A 17,910-nucleotide genomic window follows, 5' to 3' on the forward strand; every position below is an offset into this window, starting at 1 on the left:
GTAAGTTTTATTTTACCCAATTTTTATTCCCGAATACCTTACCTTTTCTTTCCCCAAAAAAGAAGAACGGAAAAAATATCAAATCACACCATCTCTGTAATAGGTAAATGCTTCTTTCTCCCCCGGAGCCATCGGGATTATTCGCAATAATATATCTGCTACAATTGTGAAGGTCTTATCAATAAAATTGTCATTTCTCTGAGATCTAGGCATAGTCAATTACAGATTTGATAATTTCCTTCATTCCCTTACGCAAATGATTCCATGAACGAAATTTTTTTCTGGTGCACAATACCATAAAATGGATTTCCTTACAATCGTAAATATGTTCTCATTCTATCTATTCCAATCTATTCCAATCTATTCTTTAAAATTAGAATAGATAGGGAATAAATTGAATAATTGTTCATTAGTAACATGAATAATAATGGAAAAAGGCTCGTATTGAAAGAATAATAGATTGGGTAAACTCGGGAAGTCCAGTTCGATTATGATCCGAACAAAGAAAGAGTTAAACGATCGAGCATTGCATAATGAGGATGAAATGCCTACCCAGCAATTGTGTGCTTTATCCATATAGATAAAAGAATATCGGGAAAATATAGTCATCATGACACAGGATCATTGCCAAAGAATTAGTTCTTATACAATTGATAAGATGATCACTACAGATCTATATATTATCATAATATGGAATGGATCAGTTAATCTGTCTTAAATTCTTGATTAGGCGATCCGAATACGTCGGATTAACCGGGATGATTGAGGATTTCCTAAAATAAGAGGAAGTTGTAAAAAATGTCCTTTCGTCTTTCCGGGGGGGGGATTGAATCATTACCTTATTTATTATCTATTTATTTCCGAAAGATTGAACTGTTCGTACCCGAACAAAAAGAATTCGTTTCGTAAGGAAGTTGCTATTGACTCATTTTATTAATTAGAACCAAGAGATCTCATAGGAAAGATGGCCGAGCGGTTCAAGGCGTAGCATTGGAACTGCTATGTAGGCTTCTGCTTACCGAGGGTTCGAATCCCTCTCTTTCCGTATCTTCGCCCTACTATCTATTTTCTTCTCATCCATTGTTTTTCCAATCTATTGAATCCCAATAGGACTATTTCCTAATTCCAGGATCAATCTACCTCTATTTGTAATAGAGAAAATAGAACGAACATCGGTTCGTGGTATGGGAAAAGTAAAGACTATTTTAAGAAGCAATAAAAAAAAAGTATCGCGGATAACAAGTAACGTACGTAAGGATTATAAAATGTCTCCTTCGGGGAAGGGAAAAAGAAGGGAGAAGAACATAATTTCCAGATGCCCAGCAACCAACCCACCCCTCTCTTTCATTTCATTCTCGATTCAAGCTTGACGGGAATAATACTCTACGACCAGCAATTCATTAATCTTCAAATTGATCCATTTACTATCTATTATTTGATTGATGAATCCTTTATATTGTAAGGAATGAAAAGTCAAATGATTTGGCAATTTATCCCTCTGGAACAGATCTATATTCTTCTTAATGATAGCTCTCAATCTTTGTTGATCTCTTATAGTAATCACATCTTGAGGTTTGCAAGGGTAACTTGGTATATCTACCATATGGTCATTGACCCGGATATGTCCATGATTCACTAATTGTCTAGCTCCGGGAATGGTGGGAGCCATACCCAATCGAAAAAGAATATTATCCAAACGCATTTCAAGTAATTGCAATAGGACCTGACCCGTTGAGCCTTTGGCTCTTCTAGCAATACGAACATATTTCAGCAATTGTCGCTCTGTTAGTCCGTAATGAAAACGCAATTTCTGTTTTTCTTCTAGCCGGATACGATATTGAGATATTTTCCTGGAAGAAGACCGGTTCATAGAATCCTTTCTGTTTTTGGGTCTTTTACTAGTGAGACCTGGTAAAGTTTTCAGATGACGTATTATTTTTAAACGAGGTCCCCGATAACGGGACATAGAAACTCCTTATTCAATTAACAAATAGTGCTAGAAAGAAGAAAGAATAGTATAACCCGTATGAGTACTACTGGAATTCTTTTATATGGAAAACGAAGATCTTTCTCCAATTTGTTATTGATCCTAATAGCTCCAATCATTTCATTCATCCCGTTCCTAGTTGGGAGTAAATGATCATGGCATGATGGACCCGACGAACGATCATAAGAGTATTCTCCATTCCATCTTGATCCTAACAAAACTTTGTGGATTATGGAAATGAGAGGAACTACATCTCAACAATATACTATATGTTCCAGGTTTGAAAAAGAATTTGCTTTCAATTTCTTGGTTAGAAGATAAAGGGGATAGAGTTGCTTTTGTTGAAGGAAAGGTTTTGGATTGGGGAAAATATTCAAGTATTGATAAAGCTAGGGTTATTGGAGTTCATGAAGGAAGCTTATATAGAATCATAACACCATCCCCTCAAGCTCTAGTTCATATGGAAATTAATCCCATTGAACTATGACATAGAAGATATGGTCGTCTACACTACAAGGTCATTCCCACTCTTAATCAACTGGCTCATGGCATCCCCAATATCAAAGAAGATCATGAAGGAGTTTGCAAGGGATGTTCTTTGGGTAAACACACAAGAAAACCATTTACAAATAGTGAAACAAGCTCTAAAGAAATATTAGACCTCACTCATTCTCATGTGTGTGGGCCTATGTCTAACAAATCACTTGGAGGTCATCTTTACTATGTAACATTCATTGATGATCACTCTACAAAGACATGGCTCTACCTTCTCAAGAAAACTGATGAAGTATTTGAGAAATTCAAGGAGTTTAGATCTGAAGTTGAAACCCTAACCGAAAGAAAAATAAAGACTTTGAGATCCGACAATGGTGGGGAATACACTTCTAAAGAATTGATTGCATATTGTAAAGAAGCGGGAATTAAGAGGGAGCTCATTGTTCCCTACTATCCCGAACAAAATGGAGTGGCCGAAAGAAAGAATAGGACAATTGAAGAAGGTATACAAACAATGCTCCTTGATCAAGACTTACCAAAATTTCTATGGGAAGAAGCAGCAATGGCCACAGTATATATTCAAAATAGAAGTCGTCATAGAATTCTTGAGAATATGACACCTGAGGAAGCATTCACAGGGAAGAAGCCAAGTGTGGACCATCTCTAAATCTTTGGGAGTCCTGCCTATATCCACGTTCCAAAGGACAAACAAAAAAAGTTAGATTCTACAAGCATCATAGGGATCTTCGTTGGCTACCAGCATACTTTTGTGCAAAGAAGAACACTACTCGAGAACCAGATGAGGTCGTATCAGATGAAGAAGGGTCAATCAATTGACACCTTCCTCGGAGGACTGAATGAGATCCGAGGCCAGTTGACTACTATAGGAGTGACACCAGATCAAGAGCTTATGGTGAGGACAACCCTGAATGCTGTCTCAGAAGATTGGGAAGTGTTTGTCCAGAGTATCCTGGGCAGAGGGACTCTCCTACCTGAGGACGAGATGTGGGCAACTCTACGCTAGGAAGAGATCAGACAGCAGTCGAAGACAGGTAGCAGCAGCAAAGGGATCAAGGTCAAGGAGGAGGAGGAGGATGTGGACCTAGCATCTAAGGGAAAGCAGGAGAAGCGGAAGAAGAAAGATCTCTCTAAGATCAAGTGCTTTCATTGTCGGGAGATGGGTCATTATGCGACCCAGCGCCCAAGGAAGAAGAGTAAGGGAGAGTCTGCCGAGACTAAGGCAGCGCCAACACGGGAAGAGAAGGAAGTTTTGACAGACGATGATTATGCCATCAGTGCACACACACCACTTGAGCGGAAGTGGGGAGACATCAACCTATAGTCAGATGGACTACAGGCGATGAGGGGTAGGATCCTTGAGGTACCCAGCCTCTTGGATTAGACCTTGCTACGAGCGCCCCGACGAGGAGTAGCAGGACTAGGTGGGTGGGTAGAGATGAATGAGGATGGAGCGACAGAGAGAGATACAGTGCAAGAGTCCCAAGGCAGTGCAGAGCTAGCAGGCTGCAGCTGTGCGAAAGGCACAGGAGTGTTGCACCAGTGCAGGAAGGCACAGAGAGGTGTGCAACGATGTGAGATGCAAAGAGTTGTTGCAGCAGCGCAAAGGTCAGAGAGAGGGAGCACTTGTCAGTGGTAGAGGGAGCTTCAGCATCAGTGGGTGTTTCTAGCCCAACAGGGAGGTCGGTTGGGAGATTAGTTACTTACTTCTCAGTAACTGAGTTGCAGTGCAGCAGTGGGCAGCACGATGCAGCTTGATGAGAGGAGGTGCAGTGTGGATGCAGTACTGGGTGAAAGGACCAGCAGCAGCATGGATGCAGACGGACCTGGCGTACAGAGGCAGCAGTGGCAGTGCCAGAACCATGGGCAGCAGTGTAGAGGATGTTGGGGAGGAAGGCCTAGCATCAACACAGGTACCGATTCCAGATGATCAGAGTAATACTCAGTGAGGAGTATTGTTAGAGCACAGTCCTCGCAAAGACGGAGTGTTGATTTGGGGTAGCATCGGATGTGCTCTAGCCACGAAATTTGGTGGAGAGGTTGGGGCACATGAGATCTCCAATACCCAAAAAGGGTTTGGGGAGATTCTAAACATATCAGGAGATATTAAAATAACTAATATTTTTAATGGAGTCCCTAAGTCTAAACTTAGGGACATGGATCTGTGTTAGAATCGTCCAAAAGACATGGATCAAACCAGATCTAATCTTAGTCGTTGATTAGGGACTTAATCTCGGCCGTTGAGATGTCAACAGAAAAAGTGTAAGAGGAGGCTTGAGGGTCACTTGGAGGATACACCATATAATCAGTCATTCTATTCTCTAGAGCGGGGTTTGCTAAGAGAGATAAAATCAATGATCGGGAGAGCAGCTAAGAGGCATTGAGTACAGAGAAACAGAGAAGACAGAGATTGTGCGGGGAGAGAAACGCAAGAGCCGAGGGTGACGCAGAGTCAGCAAGGGCTCACACAGAGGCTACCAAGTGCTGCGCAGAGCACCAGAGGGGCCAGCGCAACTGATGCAGAGGCTCCCAGAGCTGACACAGGGCCTCCTGGGGCTGACGCAAGGCCAACGTGAGACAAAGAGGGGCTGACGCAGTCCAGATTGGGCAGACGCTGGGGTTGCAGGGGAAGTTTTGTGCTGAAGAGCTGCCGGAAGGATTTTCTAAGGTTTCAACCAGGAGATTTCTCTCAAACTGTGAGGTATAGCTATTAAGGAAATTCTCTGTTGGGTGGGCCAGTTTCGGCACCCAAATTGTACTCTTATATTGCTTAATAAGAAAACCCTCAGATAACTGCACCGATTTTCTCGCATTGGGTTTTTCCGGGGATATTGGTCCAAAAATAATGGTATCATGTGGTGTGTTTGTTCTTGTTTCTTTTAGTTCCTGATCTGTAATATGTTGAGCATCCACTGGTGTTTATTTTCAGTATTTACATTGTAAATAACTTGTTAAAGAAAAATAACAAGTAGGAATAAATCAGGAAAAGTGCATGAAGGGTTTCTAAACTAAGTAAACTTAGAAACTTCAACAACAAGTCCAAGCTTTGTCCACAGGGTCAAGACTTTTTATTTTTCCACAGAGGTCAAGAACAAGTTGTAGGTCGGAACTATGTAAATGCTTCCCACAAGTGCAATCTGCAATTTTGATGGTTCTTTAAGCTCGAGATCTCCAAAATTCACTACAGGTTCTCATTAGATATGTTAACATAAAACCTTAACTAACTCTTCTCAAACGGTGGTTACAGGCCTGAGATTCAGATTAATCAGTTCAGAATAGCCTTTGTCAAATGCATCTTCCAGTTCTCTTTGATAGAGATATAATAGCTTTAGAATTTTCACTTGTTTACCAATATGATTGTCTCAGTCTCCTTCACTAGCTTCCACAGAGATACGTCACAAATTTTGCTGATATTTAGCACATAAATACAATTTCAGAAATTCGTTCAATTATTTTGTTCCCAAACATGATTAAGAGAATACCCATGTCATTTATTTGCTCGAGTTGCTTCTTTTTCTAATTTTTGTTCACTGTGATTAGAAGATCCAAATAAGTTCTTAACTTTTTTTTTACTTGACCCAACTGAATGGTAGAAATGACAATGTTAAACGTCATATATATAGTGTTAATGTCTCTTATAAATAGGCCAACATGAGCAGGCTAGTGTAGGTCGGCTTTCTGGCCACAAATTATGCCTTAACTTAAAAAATCAATAACTTTCCAACCGCTTGGAATTTTGGGACGTGTAATAGCTCGTTGGAAAGGCAAAATTATGCTCTTTAACATGGTGTAGATCTCATGGTGAGATTCTACCTCTAAGGAAGTGAAAAATAATTTTTAATGTGACTGATCTTTATGAGTGCAAAAATAGAGGACAACAACATTCTTTCATAGATGAGCTTCTTCTTCATGGATGATTCCTTTGTTGTTTGTCTTCACAATTCATGTCCTTGTCTTCTTCAATGTAGGGCCACCATCATTATGCCCTTGATCATGTCCTTGTCTTCATGTCATTATGTCTTTGCCCTCTTCATGTTCTTGATTGCCTTATTACTTAACTTCTTCAACATAGGGTCATCATCATAGTCCAGTCTTTCAATGTAAGATAAGTCATCATAGTCCAGTCTTTCAATGTAAGATAAGTCATCATAGTCTAGGCATAGAGGGTAGTCTTCCAATTATTAGTCATCATCATGGTCCATATTAGAGGTAGAACATGTCATCATGTGGTGCCATCATCATGTATATTTCCTAGACCTTAATTAAGTGCAGTGATATGGTAATCCTTCATTATGATCATCAAGGTACAAGATTGTTACTTCATTTGTCTTGATATCTTAACAAGAGCTATAGTCATCCTCTGGCATCTTTAATAATACTTGCCATTTCAGCCACTACCATGTTGACATCAATGACAACCTAGATTAACATCTCTCTCACAAGTTCAATATCCAACTGGAGGAAAAAAAAGTGCGAAATTCCAAGAAGAGAAGAAAAAGTGCTAGAAGGATCAAGGTCGAAGGTTTTGAACTATCTCTCTCTCTCTTATGCGAAGTTACTGGGTCAATTTCTAGATCGATGTTTCACTGCTAGAAGAGTCGAAATCCTGAAAGTGCTCGATCGAAGATTCTGCATCTGGAAGGTCAAAATTCTGGATTTGTTGGGTCGAAGTGTTGTTGCTGCAAGGTCGAAGATCTAGGTCAATGTTGCTAGAAGGTGACATTGGCTTGGTGGTTGGAGGAGGTTTGTGTCTAGATTGAAGAGTCTTGGATTATATCAAGAAAAACTACTGAACAAAGAGATTTGGAATGGCTTTTCTCCTAGATAGGGGTTTTGCCTTGGCAGAGTGCCTACTTTTCATGTCTTTTGTTTTTGTGATCTTCATACACACATAATTTGGTAATTGCTTGATGAAAGATAATATAATAAAGAAGTAAAAGAAGCCAACTTAACTCACAAGTAATTATCAAGAAAGAGAAATCTAACCCTAATTCTACGAGCATTGATTTCTCAACACGACTATTGCACACTTTTCTACTAATAAATATGTTGTTGATACTTGCTTCTGTGAGAAGCCCCGGTTGAAGCTAAGTGAATGGCTAGATGTTGTTGTCTGCTAGAATTACCTGATTTTGCTGACACTACTGAATGTTGGGTAGCCGAGATGACATGGATGTTTCTGTTGCATAGCTGAGTTGTAAAACAGTTGTAGTTGTTCTCTGGTAATGGAACCAATGGTGATTTAGATACATATTGAATGTTACCAACAGGAAGACCACATCAGTGTTAAAAATTGGTAGCTAAGGGAACAATTCCCTCCTTGGAGAAGCCCAGCAAAGCCTCAGGAGACCCCTCTTGCACTTCGAAAAATTATTTTTTGCATATTATTTTATTGTTGGTCCAAACCAACTCAAATTTGTCAAATCGACCCAAAGGAGAAATTTGACCTCCTAGACCTCATATAAATTGACCAAGGTTGACATGATTTGGAGACATCATGTCACACATCTCTCTTCACCATGTGCTTCACACATCCGAAAGAAGGACCAATTTTGTTGACCAGTGTTGACTTTTGTTTTTGGGACTGTTTGACCAATGTTGACTTGGGAGAGTTTGAATTCCTTTGAGTAGTTTTTGGATCTATTTTTGGAGGCTAAATTCAGGTAGACCTTTGCCTGAAATACTGGGCATGCATTGACCATCTTTGACTATAGATTTGGAGGTAGGGCTTCCACAAGCTGCTTTGACTTTGACTGATTTCTAAGGCAAATTTTAGGATTGTTTTGACTAGGTTTGACCAAGAAAGGAAGTCCAAATTTCATGTTGCTTCGACCAAATTTTTCTGAGCACTTTGGACTGTTAACTTTGACTAGTTAGGGTTGCGTTAACTGCTATTAACTGAGGTTTGACAAGGCTGAAAATTGCAATAGTGGTTTGACCAGATTTCACTGGACATTGCTTTGATTGATTAGTGCTGCATTGATTGCTATTGATTGAGGTTTGACACGGTCAAAAATCGCAGTAGAGGTTTGACCAAATTTGACTTTTATGCTCATTTTTCTCTGGATATTGATTTGTTGACTTGGTTGGTCAAATCATTGACCTTTGACTAGTTGTTGATGTAATTGGACTATGTATATTTCTTGAACATTCTATGAACACCTAATAGAAGAAGAATTTTGATGGGTTTTCCCCCTTGTGGGGTTTTTCCCTGGTCTTTGATCTTGGTTGTCTTCTATTGTGCATATTGTCTATTGTTCTATCTAGAACTACTTATGGTATTGGTGATTGGAAAAGTAATTGATAATGGAAAAGGAAAAGGAAAATTGTTGAAGTAATTGTTGTAGCATAGAACATAATGAAAAATTAACATTGTATTAGAGCTGAGATGAAGACAAGCCCAAGGAGACGAGCAACCGCCATTTAAAGTTATCTTATTCGCTGCTGAAGATCATTTGACTAAGTCAAGATGTCTACCTCATAGTTCAAGATGGAGGCAACGTTGAATGACTCATCAAACTTTGGTCCATGGAGAGTTACGCTGGATCTGACTTTTGAAGACAATGGTGTCATGCAATATGCTGAAGGCAAGGTACTTGAGCCTCCGGAGAGTGCAACTGTTGCTGCCAAGTCCAAGTACAAGAAAGTTGAGGTCAAAGCCAAGAAAACTATTATTGATTCATTGGGAGATCATTTGATCACTTATGTTTCAAAATTGAAGAATTCTAAGGAAATGTATGATAAGTTGATTGGAATGTATGAAGTCAACAACTTGAGCCAAATTCTTGCTTTGAAGAATCAACTCAACGACGTCAAGATGGACATGGGTGAGACCATTCAAGCATACTTCATGAGGATATCTCAACTCAAGGATTAACTTCTGACTGCTGGAAAGAATGTATCTGATAGAGAGCTAGTGTTGATACCCCTTGGAGGTCTTCCTATGATTTGGGAGACATTTATTACAACCATTAGCAACAATGACAGGTTTCCAACATTTGATGAGCTCTTAGGCAAGTGTACTCAAGAAGAGACCAAGATGATCTCTAGAGGACGAATCCAAAATCATGAAGAAACAGAACCCACTGCATTTGTTGCTCAAGTCAGGAAGAATAAAGAGAAAGGAAGGTCGTCGAATTGGAAGTCAATGAAACAAGGTCAAGGATCCAAGAACAACAATCAAGGATTCAAAAACAACAAGAGAGGATTCAAAAAAGACATCTCCAACATCCAATGCTACAAAAGTGCTCTGCATTGCTCTGCTTTGCTCTGATCTGCTCTGCTCTGCTCTACTTTGATCTGCTGAGCTCTGCTCTGCTCTGCTTTGCTCTACTCTGCTAAACCATGAAGAAGAAGAATTGATCGAGAATGTCTCATACCATTCTCTACTAACCCGAAGTCAATTTCATCTGAAGAGAATGTGTCACATCACTCTTACTGACCCGAAGTCAGTTTTATTAATCCCAGATCAATATCACAAGAGAGTGTCTCAAACCACTCATATTGATCCCAGATCAATGTCATAAGAGTGTCTCAAACCACTCATACTGATCCCAGATTAGTGTCACAAGAGAGTGTCTCAAACCACTCATACTGATCCCAGATCAGTGTCACAAGAGAGTGTCTCAAACCACTCATACTGATCCCAGATCAATGGAGGTCATCATAGCATAGGGAGTATGGTAGATACAGCGATGCATCCATCGATAGTACTACTATGGTCCCTATCCTCATTTCCCTGCTCATTGATCAGATGAGAGCTACTTCCCATGAGTCCCAGACTGCATGGGTAGGATGCCTCGACAGGAGAACTAATCATCCTGTCAGTGGATGCCACAGAGAACTAATCATCTTGTTCCACAGTCGCCAAGGAGAACAAATCATCCTGGCCCACAAGAGAACTAATCATCCTGTTCCATAGTCGCCAAGGAGAACAAATCATCCTGGCTCATAGGAGAACTCATCATCCTGTTCCACAGTTGCCAAGGGAGAACTAACCATCTCGGCCCACAGGAGAACTAATCATCCTGTTCCACAGTTGCCACGGGAGAACTAATCATCCTGGCCCACAGAAGAACTAGTCATCCTGTTCATAGCGCACCACTAGGGGAGGGTGAGTCGCCGTGTGGTCGTATGTTGCTCCAATAAGTACCCCAAGCCCCACAGAGCTCCAGAGCTCAATGCATGCAACATGCAGGACCCTTATAAGAAGGTCTCTCAACGACTCCAAGTCGTTCGGCAAAGTCACAGATTTGACCTTTCCCCGGGGCTTTGACAAAATGTCTGTGACCTATACATCAGTCTCAATGTGATGGAGCCTCCTCGCTCATCGACTTACCATATCGCAGATAAGGCAGTATCTGATGTCTATCTTCCGGAGCAATTATCGAATACGAGATTCCTCAACAATTGTTAATTTTAGGTATGTTCTATGCCAGAGCAATTTATTTCAATTTCTTTTCCAGATTAGAAATCACATCAGCATAAAGTAAACTGCAGATAGAACATAAATATAAATCGCAAAAGAAAAGCCAAGACAAGAGGACACAAGATGTGGCGCTAGCCAGGGACAAACCCCAATGTGGGGAAACCTTTGATCAATTCTTCTTTTATGTTCTTCAAAGTTTAGCAGAGAAAATGAGAGAGATAGTACATTTACAATAGAAGTCAATATTTTGAGTTTTGATATCGCATGAGATCAGTTGAAGACATATTGCTTGAACTTATTCTCTAAGGTGACTCCTTCACCTATCATAGTGCTGCCTTTCGTCCATTTGCTGCACCTTACCATTTAGCACCATGTTGTACCATCACAGCGCTGGACCTAGATGATTGAGCTGCTCTCATTTGCTCTCATCATCATGCTGCCCATTATGATGCATCTTCCATCATCATGCAGCCCTATTCATCATCATGCTGCTCCTTATACATCAGCATGCAGTCTCATTGCTGATCATGCTGCCCTTTACATCATCATGATCATGCTGCCCTTTACATCATAATGCAGTCCCATTACTGATCATGCTACCCTTTACATCATCATGATCATGCTGCCCTTTCGCTGAGATCATCATTGATGTACATTCACATTAGTGCCGTTGAGATCAAGTTGGAGAGATCATCTTTTATACCATCCTTCACGGAGATATGAGAGTTATATTGAGATCAAGAACATGATCCTATAACTGCCTTAAGACCGTAAGTATATCACAGAGATCACACATTAATCATATCGCTGTGATCTTCTATATTGTTCTAGTTATGTCGAGAACGTAGCCCTACTGCTCCAAACCACTGCTGGTCATTATGTTGAGACTGCTACTGTCTCTATGACCTGTGACTAAATGTTTCCATGAACTGTGATTAAATGTCGTTATGACCTGCATATAAATGATTCCATGGACTGCGTATAAAGAGTTTCCATGATCTGCGTATTAGAGTCTTCATGATCTGCGTATAAGGATCTCCATGACCTGTGCATAAGAGTCTTCATGAACTGCGTATTACTGTCTCCATGATCTGCGTATAGGTGTCCCTCATACCAGCGTATAAGACTCTCTATGACTGCGTTAAGGTGTCATCATTGACTACATATCTGCTCCTCTCATTCACTGTGTTAAAGTGTTTTTATGACCAATGTATAACATCCTTTGAGAACAGCGTATATCATCCACTATGATCAGCGTATATGATCCACTATGATCAGCGTATATGATCCACTATGAACAGCATATTTGTACAGCGTATAAGGTCTCCATTATCTGTGTATAAGAATCTTTATGACCTGCGGCTAGGGCATGTTTGTACTGCGGCTAGGGCATCATACACTTAGCCCAGCTTACTCTTTTTGTGTCTCTCCTTCACCAAAAACCCAAAACGTGGAGAGGAGGAGATCACTTAAAGAGTATATGTCTTTTAAAATGACTTCAAGTCTTCTCTATTTATACTAAAATGTAGATGATGAATAGACACGTCTATTGGGCTTCTGAGCCTACTCAACTTGTTGGCCGACTTGACAATTTGTTTTATAACATAAATAAATTCATAACTTCATAAATACTTATCGGAATCGGATGATCTTTAGATCAATCCTACACCTCTCAATGAGAGGGATCCAATAAAATATCAGCTGCCATAAATAAAATGACCCACATGGAGTTTGGCCCTAGTTGCCAATTTTAACACTAATCGAATCCCCCCTCTCGTTGTCACAGAGAATCACAGTGGTATTCATCATGTGTACAAACAACTCACTTAAGATCTTCTGCAACCATGCAGCTTCACACGAGATCATACTCGTAGCTATGTATTTGATCTTGGCGATGCTTATAGCAACCGACTTCTGCTTCCTACTCATCCATGATATCAAAGCAGAATCCAATGAGAACCAACACTGAGAAGTGCTCTAGTGATCCTCCACACTGCCTACCCAGTCAGCATTTGAATAATCATGTAGTTCCATATTTCCAACAGTGTATCTCAATCCATGAGAGATTGTGCCCCGAAGATATCTCAGAAGATTCTTGGCACCAATCCAGTGAAGCTCAACCAAATATGAGCTCACCATGCTAACTGCAAAACATATGTCCGGACAGAAGTTCACCAAGAACATCAACGCAAATGCTTTTATGAAACTCAGAGGCATTTCCCAAATCTGGTCCGACATCACTACCATATAACTTCTAAAAGTTAAGATCCTCGAGGTAGTCACAGGCTTGAAGCTTATCATTCCACATCCGGAATCCAAGTCCCTCCTACTTCTGCAAATGAGAGGGTCTGCACCTGTCAGAAATAGGTCGTCCTCATAAGGTGCCGGTATGAGAGGTCTATCATCCACAACCTTCGAGTAATGGTTTGGATCGGTTTCACTCCTAGTGAATCTCAACTTCATTAGCCAGCTATCGATCCTCTCATACTACGCCAGGGGTGTTTTACTTCAAGCCATAGAGGGCTTGCTTCCACCTGTATACATGAGACTCACGATCATGAATCTCAAACTCCTCAGGTTGTTCCAAACCTATGGACTTGCTGCATGAGGGGAATGGTCCCCTTATAAGATTTTCCTTCGGTACATCTCAGACATGTACCTTCATGCTCTACTTGAATTCAGACATCCCTATCACCATTTGACTCACATCAGGTAGGGCCCTGTTGACCACTACCGGTCAACTGCCCATAGAAGTACACCCCCCCTTTTCTTTGCAAAAAGGGTAGTGCTTGATCGACATGCCCGTGCCATTCTACAGTCATCGACAACTTGATCATTTTATGTTGTAAACCCAGTCTGCATGTATAAATTGTAAATAACCTTAGCAGATATGAGTCAAGTCTGTAAATTGCCTAGGTGGACCTAATTTTCTAAGTGATAATCTACGTTCCGGAAGGTTTTTCGTCTCACCGATCCATGATCAGCAGAGTTTTCCTTCAGCCTAACCCGAAAGCCGGGATGGATTTTGTCATTAGAATCTTAGGAGAATCCTAGTGTGTTAATCTGCTAGATTATAGTTGTGTCGCAGAACTGGGTGGTTTACGAGGGTCTATGTCAAATGGGTTTTCCCCCCTTGGGATGTAAAGTTGTAAAAGTCATGATGTAAAGTGTCTCGAGGGTTAAGAAATGTTTTAATCCCCTCATAAGTCCTAAGTCCTAGGTCCTAGGTGATCTTCCCAAAAGCTAAGTTCAAGGATCCATTTAAAAATAATTAAAAAATAAATAAATAAATAAATATATATATATATATATATATATATATATATATATAATAAAGTAAAGAAACCTACAAATAATAAAATAATAATATTTTGAGTAAATAAATGCAGAATTTCAATTTTTTAATACATTAAAAATTCGACGAATGAGATCAAGAGATATCTTGATCCTCATCGATGGTCGAGATCATTTTGACATGGATCACTTGAACTAGCTGTTGGGATCTTTTCCTTTAAATAGGGTGCTAGGGGTCATTTGAGATCATTCGATCTTAGAGTCTTGTGATGAAGAAGCTCTCTTGTAAACTTTTCTGGTGCTAATAAAGAAAGACTTTGGGGTTCAAATCTTGCTGGTGTTACTCTCTGGAAGTGCTGTGAGCTATTTTATTTTCTGCATATTTTGATTTTCAGCCATTAGTAACAGCTTATTATAGAGTATTGTTGAGCACAGGTATCTTGTTCACATGCTAGGGTTTGAATGGTATTAGGTTTTCTGAAGTAATGGCAAGTATCTCCATTGTTGTTGAGATCTAGTATTGTTTTTTCTCTCTTTATTGACGGTTGAAATGAGTTGTGCTGGAAACCTTTATTAAAGAAGACCAGTGAGCATTTGGGGAAGTTCTCGGCTGAACCAGCCAGCTCCCGCAAGCATTTCTTGCAGAGCCCAGCTAGTTTTGATCCTGGGTTTATCATTCAGTTTATTTTTCTAAATTGCATGAGAGATTTTCTGAAGTTCTTCATAGTAAAATTTGAAAATTTCGATAATATTACTGTTGATTACTGATATATCTCGCCGTTTAAGAGTCGACAATTGTAAATTTTGTTAGCTGATTTAGAGTTTCATTTGTTTCTGGTAGTTCTCACTTCTTGGTGTTTTTTGCATTTCAGATCACAGAGTTATTTGCAGGAAGAAAGATTTTTATGAGAGTAGGTTGTTTCATTTCTGCACAACCTCCTATTCTCCACGTGATTTATTTGGCAACCCTCTATTCTTGCGATCCCTTATCTGCTGTCGACTGCATACGTTGTCCCTATTGCTCTCTTCATTGATCCTTCACGTCGCAAATTCTATCCACCATCGGGTTTACATCAAGCTGCTCGCAGATAATTTACTGCCCACCAACGTGTTGCATTTCTGCTCCAAACCCGTCACCCCTCGCTTGCCTGTTCACGCATATCGCCTTCTGCCCACGCTATTCCTGCGTTCGCTGCTCTTCACACAGCTCCAGCCTTCACTTGCTCAGCCGCTTGCATATTTCCATCCCCTGCACACACATATAACTTAAATGTGATTTCTTTCAAGGCGTTAAAGGAAAACGTATCCATCAATACCTGCAGCTACACCTTTCACCACATATCTTCTCCATCGAAATTGTCGTGGCCTGCACCTGTCCAAGCAGAAAATCGTTGAATCTCTCAGAGACTGGGCAAGGATCAGGTTTTTCTCCCGTGGACGCCAGGTAAGAATCCCGATCCATGCGTTTACAACAGAGAGCGTTGATCAAATCGTTTTATTTATGCTTTGCGTAGGAAGCATCCCTTTTTGGTTGCAACGTAATCAGGTGAGTTTAGCATAGGTTTAGTCTTTTATTTATTTCAATTTTATGTCATAGTGCAAGTATTTCTTTTTTTGGGGTTTGATTTAGGGTTATAAAAAATATAACAAAAAAGAAAGAAAGGGGGTATCATTTTTAATAGATTTCTTTTTTTAGTTTAGATTTAGTTTGAGTTTAGATCTTAGTTTTATTTTTACCTTTTTTATTCTGAATATTTATAAAAATATCAAAAATAAATTTTTGTGTTAAATTAGATTTTATTTGGTAAATTTTTCATTTTAAATTGAAGATTTTAGAATCATAAAAATTTTATAAAAAAATAAAAGCTTGATAAAAAATATAATGTCCATAGGTTCCTTTTTATTTTAGATTTGATTTTATAATTACAAGTTTTGTTTTAAGTTTTAATTTAGATTTTGATTTAGTTTACATTTAATGTCATTTAGATTATTTTTAGATTTTTCTTTTTAGGTTCATTCAGCTCTAATTTTTGTTTTAAATTTTTATCTAAAAAAAAACAACATAAAAATATTTTTTTTGGAAATATTTTGCCAGATTTAGTCTCGGCTCGGGGATTTTATCACATTTTATCTTTTTTGCTAAGGCTAAATTTTTTGATGTGGAATGAATGTTTATCATTTTATGCGAGTCTGCACATGAATGATCATTTTGAAGATTAGCTGCATGAATATGATATCTGGTTAATGTTCATAATTGCGTGGTTGTTTAAAGCATTTATCTTTCGAAATTTTTAATCGCTGGATATCGTTATTGAGCTTTAATCATTATAAGAACATTGTGGTTTTACTGGATATCTTGCATCGTTCAAGTTATTTGATGATAAATGATTGCTGTACATGGTTTACATCTCTGCAACATCTAGTAAATAATCGTTTAAACATCAAACCCACAAGGCACTGGTCTTTTAACTTAACAAAATCAATTTAGTGCTTGTTTCTTCGTGTCTCCCAACCCAACTGGTCGACAGTTGGTCTTCATCACCTCATAGGGTCTACCCCCCTTAGCCGCGGGAGACAGGCTTAAACGGAGAGATCGGGGATCAGGGTGACAGCCCCCGATCTCAGCGTTGTCGTGACAATCTGTGCGACAACAGGCCCCATAGGTGGACCTCCGGTGTTATAGATGCAATATGTCAATTGACATGATCCCCTATGGACCATCCTGCAACTTGATACAAATTGCCAACCCTAAACCCATGAGAAAAAGCGTCTTTGAAAATTATATTTTTTAGCAAGTACCTTTCCGTTGATGAATGCTACCCTGAAACCTTTGACTTCCATTTCCGAGATGGACACCAGGTTCTTCTTGCGATCAAGTACATAAAAGAGATTCTGTAAATGAATTGAGTTACCCTCATTCAATTGAGGGATAACATTCCCTACACCCCTTCCGGGATAGTTGGCATCGACTCCAAGCATAATCCCACGATTGTTTCCATCTCTACCAAATTAGAGAGTGCACCCATCTATCCGATGAAGTGCCTTGATGCACTACAATCAATAAGCCAGACTCCCAAATAATCTGGAGGAGAGGGCCAATACAAGATAACGCTTCTTTATCTTATCAGAAACAACATTTGATTCTTCATACATGGGATTCCTTGTTTTCTTTAAAAAGTCGACCATTTCCTTGATGACCTGCATTACCTATCATTCCTTTGATCATTGAAGATGTCCCCGGAATGATTGTTATCATCATCAAGTGATGTGTCCCTGCCATTCGAACACTTCTCCGCATAATGGCTGAACTAGTTATCTACCTTTCCTTCCACCCTGAGATCCGGTCTTCCAATGAAGTGATCTTTAGGTAGGCCATATTCTGCTATGCAATTCTGATAATATTCTCTACTTCGACTTCACCCTTGGTGAATTTGAAGAGGGATGAGGAATCCACTGATCCTTGGTGATTGCTCCTTCACTCTTGCTTGGGCATTGTCTTCACCTCAGCTCTAATACCATGTTAATTTTAGATATGTTCTATGCTAGATCAATTTATTTCAATTTTCGCAGTTAGCTCAATATCTTTTCCAGATTAGCAATAACATCAGCATTAAAGTAAAATGCAGATAGAACATAAATATAAATCGCAGAAGACAAACCAAGACAAGAGGACACAAGATGTGGCGCT

At 39.6% G+C, this 17,910-nt stretch overlaps 1 non-coding gene across 1 annotated transcript; it reads left to right on the forward strand.

Moving 5' to 3' along the window:
• Nucleotides 1–958: 958 nt before the first annotated feature.
• On the forward strand, nucleotides 959–1,045 carry TRNAS-GGA (transfer RNA serine (anticodon GGA)). The gene has a single exon. It is a non-coding gene; the product is annotated as a tRNA-Ser (tRNA).
• The last annotated feature ends 16,865 nt before the right edge of the window (nucleotides 1,046–17,910 follow it).

This window comes from Pinus tabuliformis, chromosome 4_1 (genome assembly GCF_031772625.1).
Source record: "Pinus tabuliformis cultivar Carrire ecotype Pingquan chromosome 4_1, CPIR1, whole genome shotgun sequence".
NCBI classification, from domain to species: Eukaryota; Viridiplantae; Streptophyta; class Pinopsida; order Pinales; family Pinaceae; genus Pinus; species Pinus tabuliformis.